Genomic DNA, 12,230 nt, shown 5'->3' with positions numbered 1-12,230 from the left:
TGCACATTTGACATCCTCAGAACATTTTAGTGCATGGCCATATATATCACACTACCTACTTATCATCCGTATTACAATTTCGAATCTAAGATGGTGACCGTCCGCGTGATGTAATCCGAAAGTATCTTTCTGGGCCTAATGTGTATCTCTTATCTCGCATTCAATGAAACTACATCCCTGTAGATTTCAGAAAGGATGACAAGGGACTTCTGATGCATCCTGTATATAATAGTTGTATCAATAATGAAGTTGGAAGTATGTGATCTAGATCGTTGTTTCCAATTTAACCTAATGTCTTGCTGAAAAGGGAATATTTGTTGAATCTGAGTTTTACGTGCGACGGGTATACCGGCTAGGCTAAAGGAGACGCTGATGATGATATAATGAATGAAATGGTGGAATGAAGAAAGTGGGAGGAAACGGGAGAACCCCGAGAAAACCCACTCACACGGTGTTTGTCCACCACAAAGTTTACTTGGCGCGAGCTGGGATCAAATCAAAGACCCCAAATACCAGAGGTGAACGCTCTACCACTGAGCCATCGAGGCCCGACAGGAATATTTGTTGAAGTCTACTGTCTTCTTCACTACCAAGGTTACACAAAAATGAGCCTATGGTTTGATGGAATTCGAACCAACATTATATGTATACTCTCTCAGCGAGAATCAAAGCTGGCACCAAGTTTACATATGCGCGCGCATTGTATGTTACTTATATAGCTCACAGAGCTATGGGCGAGCAAGCAAGGCACGTGCCCCGGGCGCGTGGTTGGAGGGGCTACTAAAAGAGAGGTTATATATTAGTACTTTTCCGTTTTGGTGTTTAATACTTTTCATCAGAGTGCGAAATCATGAAATCAAAGTGGAGGAGACTGAAGGACTGAAGAGAGCGAGAGAGAGGAAAAAACAAACAAACAAACAAACAAAAAAAAAAGCTGTGCAGTTTTACACTTCAAAGAATTGTAGTGAAATGAGAAGGTCAGAATTCAAGATGACATTCGGATGCTTGGCACGAAGAAAAACATTGCAAGCAATTAAAAAAAAAAACTTAAATAATGTGATATATTTTGTAGGCTTTAGATATGTATGTTTTAGTTGGCATCAACAATTATTGGTGTGTTTTGTCACAATTGACAGTTTAGCGAGAGACTAGGCTAACTGACAATTTTAACTTTCTGAAAGAAAAGGAAACAAATGAAAACAGCACGTTACAAGGGATACGTCTGATATTCATAGTTTGGCTTAGTATACAACAGGGGTGGATCCAGGATGGACTACTGGGGGGCGGTGGGTTGTAATGCCACTACTTACAAGCTATCGCTACTTTTAAGAGATTCAACTCTGGGTGGATTTTATTTTATATTAAAATACACAAAGTTTCCTCTTCTTGGGGGCGATAGACCCTCCCTGGATCCGCCCCTAACTCAGGACAAGCTACACCGACAAGTGGTTGAGGCAAAGGTCAATTAATGACATTGGTATGCTGTTCCGTCAAAATCTCAATCTTGACCTGGATGTAAGTTAGCCTGGTCCTCACTGAACCCCTCAATTGAATGTTTAATATGTACATTAGGCACTCCTACATCACAAACAGTAAATATAACCTACCTTATTCTACGTTTTTAAATGCATTTCTACAACTGATTGTAACTTTAAAGGTTCTCGTGAAGATTAGCTGGCGGAGGTTACCTAACATAGCCATGAGTTATCAAATTAACAGTTGTGCATCGTGGGTGATGATAATGATCCTGAGGTTAGATGTTAAATTGGACTCGAGAGCGGAACAAGGGCTGTTATTATTCGTGTCTCAGACAGGGCATGGAATGGAACGAATATGAAAATAAGGTTCCTGTAATAGTTTTCCACAGGGTTTGTAAGATTTTCGAAACACTTGGCATTTTTTTTTTATCAAGACTTGACATTTTTTAAAAAAAGAAACCAAGACTTGGCAATTTCAAGTTTCATCCCCCTCCCAATCTTGTAATGCTCGCTACGCCGCTGTAAGCAATGCATATTTTCGACAATATTCGTTGTTCATCCGTTTCCGCTGGGTTACAACGTGGTAAGCTGCATATGGGACTTTTAATAGTGTTATTATAATGAGAAAGAATTGCAAATTATGTTGATGTTCCTAAAAGAGGAAAATTGAAAGAGAAATTAAATTAAAAATAAATAAGGGAGAGAAAAGTAATTACTTGAAAATAAAAATAAAGTCTTTGAGTTTAATGTCCCACGATTATGCTGTTAGGCTAAGGGAGACGGTGATTAAAGCAAGTTAATGGTTATGGAATATTTGGTGGAATGAGAAAGTGGGAGGAAACCAAGTCCCCGAGAAAACCTACAAGCACGTATATGAAAATGAAGTAAAACATACACTGGACTATGCTTTCTTTGTCTAGCAGAGTCATAGTTTGGAATCGAAAATGTGTTTTGAATCCTTGTATTTAGAGATTGAGAGTGTAAGTAACGAAATCACTTAATACATCCATTAAGATTTCGGAAAGCAAAATCTAAATTTAGGTAAGCTAACTCCATGTACTAACTGCTTGCATCCGCTTCGTACATTGTTCGAAGGGTCACGAAGCAAATCACCTCATTTAGTCTACACATACCTAGTACTAGTGTTAATTACCTGCTTCGTTTGGGTTCGATCATTCTAAACTATTTTACTGGTAGCATATATTCGTTCGTTTAGCCAGGATTTCGTAATGGAAGGGGGTGCGTGACTTGAAATACTGTGGTTACAACACCAGGGGATCGATCAATCTAAACTATTTTACTGACAACATATCCATATTGATTTGTTAGGACAATAAAATGAGGATATGTTAGTAAGTATTTTAATTAAAGAATTATCAAGAAATCTTGCGTAAAAGAATAGAAAAAAGTATTAACAAAGACATAGTCTTCCGAGGTCATTCGAACTCGGTTCTTCTCGTCTTCTTTCTATTTCTCTTATCTTAGTTTAATGCCGTCAAGGATAGCAACGAGATCTCTTTCGGGAGTAAAGACATCCTATAAAATGGATTAGTGTTGCCGCGAAAATCAAAATGGTTCATATTATTGGTAATTCTGGGCATTGCTTAAGTTCTAACTGACAGGCTATCTGAAAGAACCGGTTTATCGATCGTCATTTTAGTCCATAGGGTTACCGGCGCAAATCCCGGGGGGATGAGGACATGTTCCCTCCAATCTTAGAACTGGGGGGGGGACTTTCCCCTCAATAATCCGATTTGAAATGCGTTTTTGGGGGAGAAATGTGATGATTTGTGTCCGATTGCCACAAAGGAAAGTAAGATGAAATGATGTCCCCACCCCAGAATAAGCCTTCAATCTGCCCGCCTCACAATTTTGAAGACAACTCTGCTCCCCTGATCCTCCGCAGCATTGTTTTTCAACTTCATAAATATTTTGAACATTTTTAAAAAAATTATGAGAACTGTCTTACGCGTCCCTCTCAATGTTGAAGACAGATTTGCGCCGCTGCACAGGGTTAACATGGAGCTAGATGGAATTCGGAATGTTCCGTTACAATAATATCCAATTTCAACTTGATCCCCCCCGTTTCCTCCACACAAAGCTCCTCGTAAGAAAGAGTAACCAAACGCTTCTTGTAGCTTTATATTTTTGAGGCTGATTCATCTTTCCTTAATATTTTTCATTTCTGGATCCAAAGGGGGGGTCTGGACCCACCCCTCGGCTACGTGCCTGCTTCCCGTAAAAAGCTTCATTCGAACCCTGAATCAAACAACTCCATCTATAAAGCAGTGCTGAGTTGATTTTAATATCCTTTTCTGCAACGAGGCTGTATGAGACGTGGACTTACTGATGGACTCCGAACCACTCCCGCCGGGAATCGAACGCGGGTCTCCCACACCAAAGGCGCGTACGCTAACCAGTTAGCCATGAAGGAGCTCATCTCTAAAGCAGTGTAAGCAACAACAACAACAAAAAAAGAAACACACACACACACACACACATATATATATATACATACATATACTAGAAGTTTGCGCAATTGGGGATCAAAACATTCTCAATGAAGTATGAGAAATAGTAAAGGTCAATCAAAGTGGGCTTCTGCTTATTCTTTACTTCGTTAATACTTAATTCCTTCTAGAAATAGTGAAACAATACTATGAAGTCACAGTACTTAAACATAATCGAAAGAATAAGACAAGGAAACAGAGTAATTTCCGACTGATTAAACTAGTCATATATACTATACCTAACTGTTACATTGCATTTCTTACCGTATTACGAAAGCGATATAACTTTTTTACCAGCGATAGAAGCTGGACGCAATCCAATACTGCAATTTAGACGCTGTAACGAAAGCTGCAAGTCAAACGCCTGACACTCCTAACTCTTCAAGCTGTGTAGTGGCTGTTTCAAGCAGTCTGCAACTTATGACCTTGAAACTAAGTGCTAGTAACCAAATTAATGCCAAGGTACGATACAAACACCCCAACTTGCCACAATGACGTCAACACAAGGAAAAAAAGAAAAACATCTAATTTTTGGTTCCAAAATTATGAAACAATAATAATAATGTTTTAATTCTCAGTAACTCAAATATTAGTTAACTAGAGAACATAACAAGCAAAACAAAACAAAACAAAAAGAACTAACTGCTGTTTTTAAATTTCAGTGAGGCTGTAAAATAACAGTTATGTTTTGTTTTATTGTTAAAAAACAAAAAGAAAAAGAAAAATAAACAAAGAAATGAAATAAATTTTGTTGCAAATATCCTAGTAAAAATAAATTTTCTAGACACAAGTGGCTCCGCGTAGCGTAGTTGCTAACGCTCTCGCCTTCGGTACGAGCGGACCCAGGTTCGATTCCGGTAGAAGCACTCGGTCGAAAAAGTATCAAAAGCTTTTAAGTCCAGCCATCCTGAATGAGGCTTTCTTGGGTTTTCCTCATTTCACACCAGGCAAATGCCGGGTGGTACCCAACATATAGGTCCCAGGCCGTTTGCTTCCTTCCCTTTCCCCGGATAGTGTGCTCACCGAGGGACGTCATAACTCACATGTGACGGGCTAACAAGGTCATTGATGCCGAAAGCCCAGAAATCTAAATCCTAAATCTTCATTCACTACACAAGAAAATGTTCGCGCTGAAAACGGTTTCTTAGCAATTATGTTAAGCAGTCCTGTAGTAAATCTCCATCAAGTAATAAACCGTCACATATAAAAAGGAATGAATAAACACATAACATTCATTTTGAGTACATTGAAATGTAAAAAGTTACAAAACATTAATATTCAAAGATTTCTCAAAATTCAGATTAACCCATTCCTTTCTCCTCAACCATTAACGAGTTACAATAGTAAGAATTGTAGTCATAAATCACATTACTTGTTTAGTACTATATTAAAGCAAGTTATACTAAAGGAATATATAATTAATGGAATATTTAACTAAAGTGATAGTTTACTATTGCACTTACCCAGGCTTTTGTTTCCTTCCACTCTTCTTTTCCGTTTGTAAACAACTTCGTTTATAAACCAACTCGCAAGCAAACGACCGTTGTTTCATGACGTCATCTATGGTGCAAGAAAGAGGTGTCTATAGGAGGTCAGGACCTCACACACAGATGGACGTATATAACATATAGCTGAAGTATTTAACATACGTATACGTATGTAAAATACAGAAGATTGTTAGATGTCAGACATCCTGCAGCGACATGATGTAATATCTAAGCGGGTAAAAGGCAATACCTGTGTAGCATATGGATAAAGTACGCTCCGTACAGATTTCCTTAGTAAACATAACGAATCCTTGTATTTGTACAATATACCGCTGTCCGGATAATGGATTTTTCTCAGTGCATTATCAAACTCAACTCAACTCGAAACTAGACCTCGAAAACAGCGACTTGGCTCGGAACTCAATTCAAGAAAATTACCTTTGACTCGACTCAAATTGTACTCGAGTTGAATTGAATTTTGGCTCGACTTGTGCTCATCCCTATTCGTGTTTGTATTTTATGTTTCCACTTCAACAATGTCTACTCTTTTTTCTCCTTTTACCTGCTGTTTCTGGATTTCTCTTTCGGTGTCGTCCTTTATTTACACCGTGCACTATTCTTATTTCCAGCTTGTGACCCGCTTCAATGTCTTATTCAGTTTAGGCTTTTCTTCTTACATTGACTTCACATGTGATTGGTTTAATTCTCACTTTCGGCGCACGACCGATGAAAATGTTTTATTATTATTATTATTATTATTATTATTATTATTATTATTATTATTATTATTATTATTATTATTATACTATTGAACTTGCACGGCGAAATTACTGTATAATACGATATCATTTCTGTAATTTTACTCCATTGTATGTTATTTAGTTTATTAATGGGCACTAAATTGTCTCCAGATCAACGAATAAATTAACTACGGCATGCACTTTGGTGGAAATATCATTGCAATAAGATTATTGGTTCGTTCCAAACATGTTCATGTAATGATATTTCCACCAAAGTGCATGCCGTAGTTAATTTATTCGTTGATCTGGAGACAATTTAGTGCCCATTAATAAATTAAATAACATACAATGGAATAAAATTACTGAAATGATATCGTATTATAAAGTAATTTCGCCGTGCAAGTTCAATAGTATAATAATAATAATAATAATAATAATAATAATAATAATAATAATAATAATAATAATAATAATAATAATAAAACATTTTCATCGGTCGTGCGCGGAAAGTGAGAATTAAATCAATCACATGTCAAGTCAATGTAAGGAGAAAAGCCTAAACTGAATAAGACATTGAAGCGGGTCACAAGCTGGGAATAAGAATAGTGCATGGTGTTAATAAAGGACGACACCGACAGAGAAATCCAGAAACAATAGGTAAACGAAGAAAAAAAAGAGTAGAAATTGTTAAAGTGGAAACAAAATACAAATACGAATAGGGATGAGCAGGAGTCGAGCCAAAATTCGACTCGACTCGAGTTCAATCCGAGTCGAGTCAAAGGTATTTTTCTTGTAGTACTTAAAATTATACTGTAGTTCTTAAAATTAAGGCTGAGACCTGCACAGTCGAATTCTTGAGCCCAAGCAGAAGACCAACTCGGGTAGTGATATCAACCGGCTCGGCTCGTATCAACTGAGCGAAGTTGTTGTATTACTATACATCTGCTTCCGCCCCTGTCAAATCTGGTCGATCTCGTTGACGCGACATATTTGCTTTTTTATACCCCTTTCTTCGTTTACTGAACTAAACAGTAACTATTCTGAAATATACTACTGCGCATGCCTCGTAGATAAATATTTCTGATGCCAATAGTTTCCGTTTTGTCCAAGGAATGTTCTTTTTCTTATTCCCAGCATGACCCTTTTATTACATTATATGAAGAGCATGTAGGTCTAAATACCTCATGTATTACATATAATGTAGGTTTTACTCTTCCAGCAGAGAAGAAACATGTGATCATAGTATACAACCCACAGAAGTGATAGCTGGCAAGACAGTGGTCGTAATCCCTAACGACACAGGGAGAGAGTGGTGCCCTTCCCGCTGGTCTAGTCGCTAGCACGTGCGCCTTTGGTGTATGGAGTTCCGGGTTCGATTCCCGGCGGGAGAGCATCTATGATTTTTAACTGTTCTCGATGTTTCTGTGTTCGTGTCTCTGTCGTTATAAGTTATTAGAAAAAGCAAGATAAACGAATGAAGCAAGTAAAATTAGCAATAAGTAAGTTACTGAAACACGTTCAGTGTGTCAGTTAAAAAAAAAAGTGGACAAAGCACTGGCTTTTCGCGCCGTCCATGCGAGTTCGAATTAATCTCGGCTTGATTTTTTATCCATTTGAGAGAAAATATTGCTTCTTTACGCTACAGGTAGTCCACTCTTTTCGTATTTTTCGCTGTCGTTCACAGTTAAAGTAACTGACTATTATTCTTTCTACGAATGATGAATCTTCTCTTTGCCTTCATGTCAAACACGCACACGTAATGAAAAGACGCTGTCGATAATAATAATAATAATAATATGAAATATTAGTAGCTAACTCGTGTGTGTATTTCGACAACATAATTTTATATTATTATGTGGAAATAAGTAAGGCTGGCTGGCGCCCCCCCCCTATTTTTTCGATGCGCTTTATGGGTCCACGGTGTCCAAAGTTGGTCCCATCCCAGTATCACCTCTCGATATAAGTTATTGACACTTTGCCTAAAGAGGGCTCTGCCGTGGCCCCATGAGTACCCATGACAATGACTCTTCGTTCCTTTTGCATTGAAATCGCTTACTTTTCTGAGTACTATGAGTGCATACTGTCCAACGTTGCTCCCATCGCTCTACAGTTTCTCGTTCTCTCGATATAAATTGCTAATATTTTGTTTGTAAGGGAGATATGGCGTTACAATCATTACGTTTGAAGAAGAATTGATTAAGATATTACCTTGCCACAAACAACACCTATTATTATTATTATTATTATTATTATTATTATTATTATTATTATTATTATTATTATTATTATTATTATTATTATTATTATTATTATTATTATTATTATTTTACTTACCACTAATGTTGCTTACCTTTATTTGCAATGCAATGTGTTACTAAAAAGCAGATCAAATAACACTCCTCGCCATTCAGGCTCCCGAACTCGAAATACATGAGTTCTCTGTGTTAGAGGAATGCACATTTATTATATTATTCTTTCAAATAACACGTTACACAAGTTACTTCACTTTCAATGTGTAATTTCATATCATCAGTAACAATCATCTTGTTCCGATAGGAAAATAACCCCCTCCTGCAAAAAAAAAAAAAAAACTGACCGTAGCAAAAAGGCGTGAACCTTCTTTAGGCGATTAATTGGGTCCAATATTTCAATAAGTTTCTGCACACAAATATTTCAGTAAAAGAGGAAAATTTATTCAGACTTTCTGAATACCTATTTATGGGCGAAATTTGGTTCCCTTGGAACTTTCTAAGAGTTTGAAGGGCCATCATTTTGAACATTTTCATCTGATTATTCTGGTTAACGAACTCATCAAGATATTTCAACAATTAATGTTTGTGCCAAGTTTCGTCTCAATCCGCTGAAAATTAGGGTGGTTATGGCATTCACAAATAGCGTTATATATATACAAATAGATAGATAAGTAGACACACAGAGGGAGAGAGAAAAAGTTTTTTTCTCCCTTCTCGCACCTGTGGTGCGTCAGAGCTAAACCGGGCCCCTTTGCAAAACGTATTGACCAACCTAACCTAAACACAAACCTCTTACTTGCTAACGTAGAAACGGGGTCGGGAGGTGTAAGGCATGTAGAAATTGTATTTTTAGTAACCATGAGTATGGTCCACTTCCATGTTTTTCTTTTTACTTTTTGCAGCTACATCGGAACGTTCAATTTTTATTCTTCACTAATTGCAAATGGCGTTTACATTCAAACTATGAGGAATTTTGGTGGCATTTGTTCGGATATTCTTCTCTTTCGAAATGAAGAAAAGAATAAAAGCAATACGCAAAGACAAAAAGTATTATCAGTACTAAACATTACCAATAATAATTGCTACGAAAAACTAAATACGACCTCTTTTACCATCTCTCATGAGTTGTATGTATTATTAACAAAAATTTTTAAAATGTCCTCGTTTAAGATTCGAACTTGCGTCCTTCGCATTTGTAGGCCAGCACCTTAACCACTACACCAAGATCATGGCATGGTGATTGTTTAGTTGTCGGCGTATTTGTTGTATTTGTGTTTTATGTTCCCACTTCGACAATTTTTACTTTTTTTTTTTTGTAAGTTTAACAGCTGTTTCTGGCTTTCTCTTTCGGTGTCGTCCTTTATTTACACAATGCACTATTCGTATTCACAGCTTGTGCCCCTCTGCAATGTCTTATTCAGATTAAGCTTTTCTTTTTGCCCCTCAGTAAACATTTGATTGATTTAACCTCCTGAGACCCAGCGTTCCCTATAGGGAACATCTATATGTTTGGTGTTTTTCTTTATAGCAGTAATAGGAAGGTGGGTATTTTTCTTGAACGTGTACTAGAAGCTTGCAACTATGTGACAGCATAGCGAATATCGATGTTCATTTGTTTTCTTAGGACATCAGACAGTGGAAAGTCAACGAAGATGGCAGAAAACTTCGCGGCTGCATCTCGTAAAGGTAAATATTTGTTTAGAAATATGATTCTTTCATTTGATTTTATGTATTGTTGCTTTATGTACGCAAAAGTAGTGTATTGTTGAATTATCGTAACATTCATTTCTTACGACTTACCAAAATGTAAAAAACGAGTTCTTATTTTCGATGTTCCCTATAGGGAACATTGGGTCACCAAATTGACGAAAGTACTTATAGATGATAGAGTACATTTTCTGAAAGTAATGTGTATGTCCTTGATATATACTTAGCCTACCTCTATGCAATACGTTAATTTACGTAAGTAATGGTCTAAATTCATGCTATGTTTTAAACTATTTAAAATTTATCTAATTAAAGAACTATTGTAGCCAAAATTCCTTTCTGGTAAATGGTAAATTCCCACTATTTCCACATGGTCTAATTCTGTAACCAGAGGTGACGATTGCAACCAAGAGAAATGTCCCCCTATCTTGGATAAGCACGCTTACTGCATGAATTGACAGAAATGATGATAGAATATCGTGCATAAGATTAACCTAAAATGGTGATTTCCACTATTTTTAAAAATTTATTTCAATTTGAAAGTCTCTGGAATAAATAAATATATATCGATATTTTTAAGTTCACACAAATAAAAGTGATATAAAAATTTGAAAATGACATAAGCTAAAAATACTAGAAACGAATCCGCGCAAATTTGGTTTGATTGGCTTCAAAATTGCCTTACTTAGCTTCTGTATATATGCAATAGCTGGATCGGAATTCAACTATCACATTTGACATCTGACTAGAAAATAGTGAATGGATCACTCAATTCTCATACAACTTGCATATATGCAGAAGCTGATCTTAACACCACACCAATCAAATTGGTGAGGGGACGTTTTCAGTGTTTGTTGCATACATTGTTTCAAAATTAAAATATCTCACTTATTTCTTCGAACGTGAAATAAATATTTTGTGAGACACTTTGTATTATTGTTTTAGGATACTTTTTAAAATTGATTCCATAATCCATATCTGAGCGGAAATCCCTATTCTAGTCAATTCGGCGTTACTTACTCTGATTATAATTCAAGGCTTATTTTTCAGTATTTTGTCTTTACGCAGCTAAGAAAATACACAATGAATTCAAATTAAGTTGCATAGTATGTTCACCCAATCTAAATGGAAACTGAGCTCCTAGGATTTGAAAAATTTATTTTGCAAATTAATCTGACGCGTTTCGAATATATCCGACCTAATATATTGTAATTTATTTTTATTTTGTAGGTCTGACAAAGAAATTCAAGAGGAACTATTGGTCGATGGAAATTACTCAAATTTGGATCTCTCTGATGAAGAGGAGTACTTGGACCTGATTCCACGGGATTATATAGAGGACAGCATTCAATTTGTAAATCAAGATGAATCAGATTTTGAAGAACAAGACTCTCCAGTTCACCTAGAAGGTATAGGACGTCCTACATGGTTGAAGCATACAGATGTTTTCCAACCTTTGGCCCCTGCTCCTGATTTTCAACAAGGCGTCTCCGATGTAAGAAAATGTCACCCGATCCAACATTTTGAAAAGTACTTTCCTGGTGTTTTTCACGAAGACGTTAGTAAAGCAACTAACAAAATATATCATGTTAAGACTGGTAAGATCTTAAACGCTACGCCTGAGGAGATCAAAACATTATTTGGAGTTATAGTTATGATGTCGTATTTGAAGTATCCTTCACTGGACACAATTTTAAAATCAGATAATCCTGAAATGAAGAATCTGATCATTGGTGAAAAGGCAGTTATGAAACTAACTTCATCTCTTCCGGAAGGTTGTACATTATATATGGATCGATTTTTTACGTCCATTACACTCCTTGATTTACTTCATTCGGAAGCCAAGATGCAGGGAATTGGTACCATAAGAAAATAAAATATTCCCCAAGCTGTACGTTTGAAATCTGACAGGGAGTTGTAGTCCCTAGGTAGGGGATTAATTGATCACGTGGTTAGAAATGATGGACAAATATGCATAACAAAATGGTTTGATAATGAGCCTGTGCTCTTGGCATCTTCCGTAAATGGTTGCTCACCATTCGATGAGTGTAAAAGA

The sequence above is a fragment of the Thermobia domestica genome, chromosome 17 (genome assembly GCF_964235325.1).
Source record: "Thermobia domestica chromosome 17, izTheDome1.hap1.1, whole genome shotgun sequence".
In the NCBI taxonomy this organism is placed as follows: Eukaryota; Metazoa; Arthropoda; class Insecta; order Zygentoma; family Lepismatidae; genus Thermobia; species Thermobia domestica.
This window is presented reverse-complemented; position numbering follows the sequence as displayed.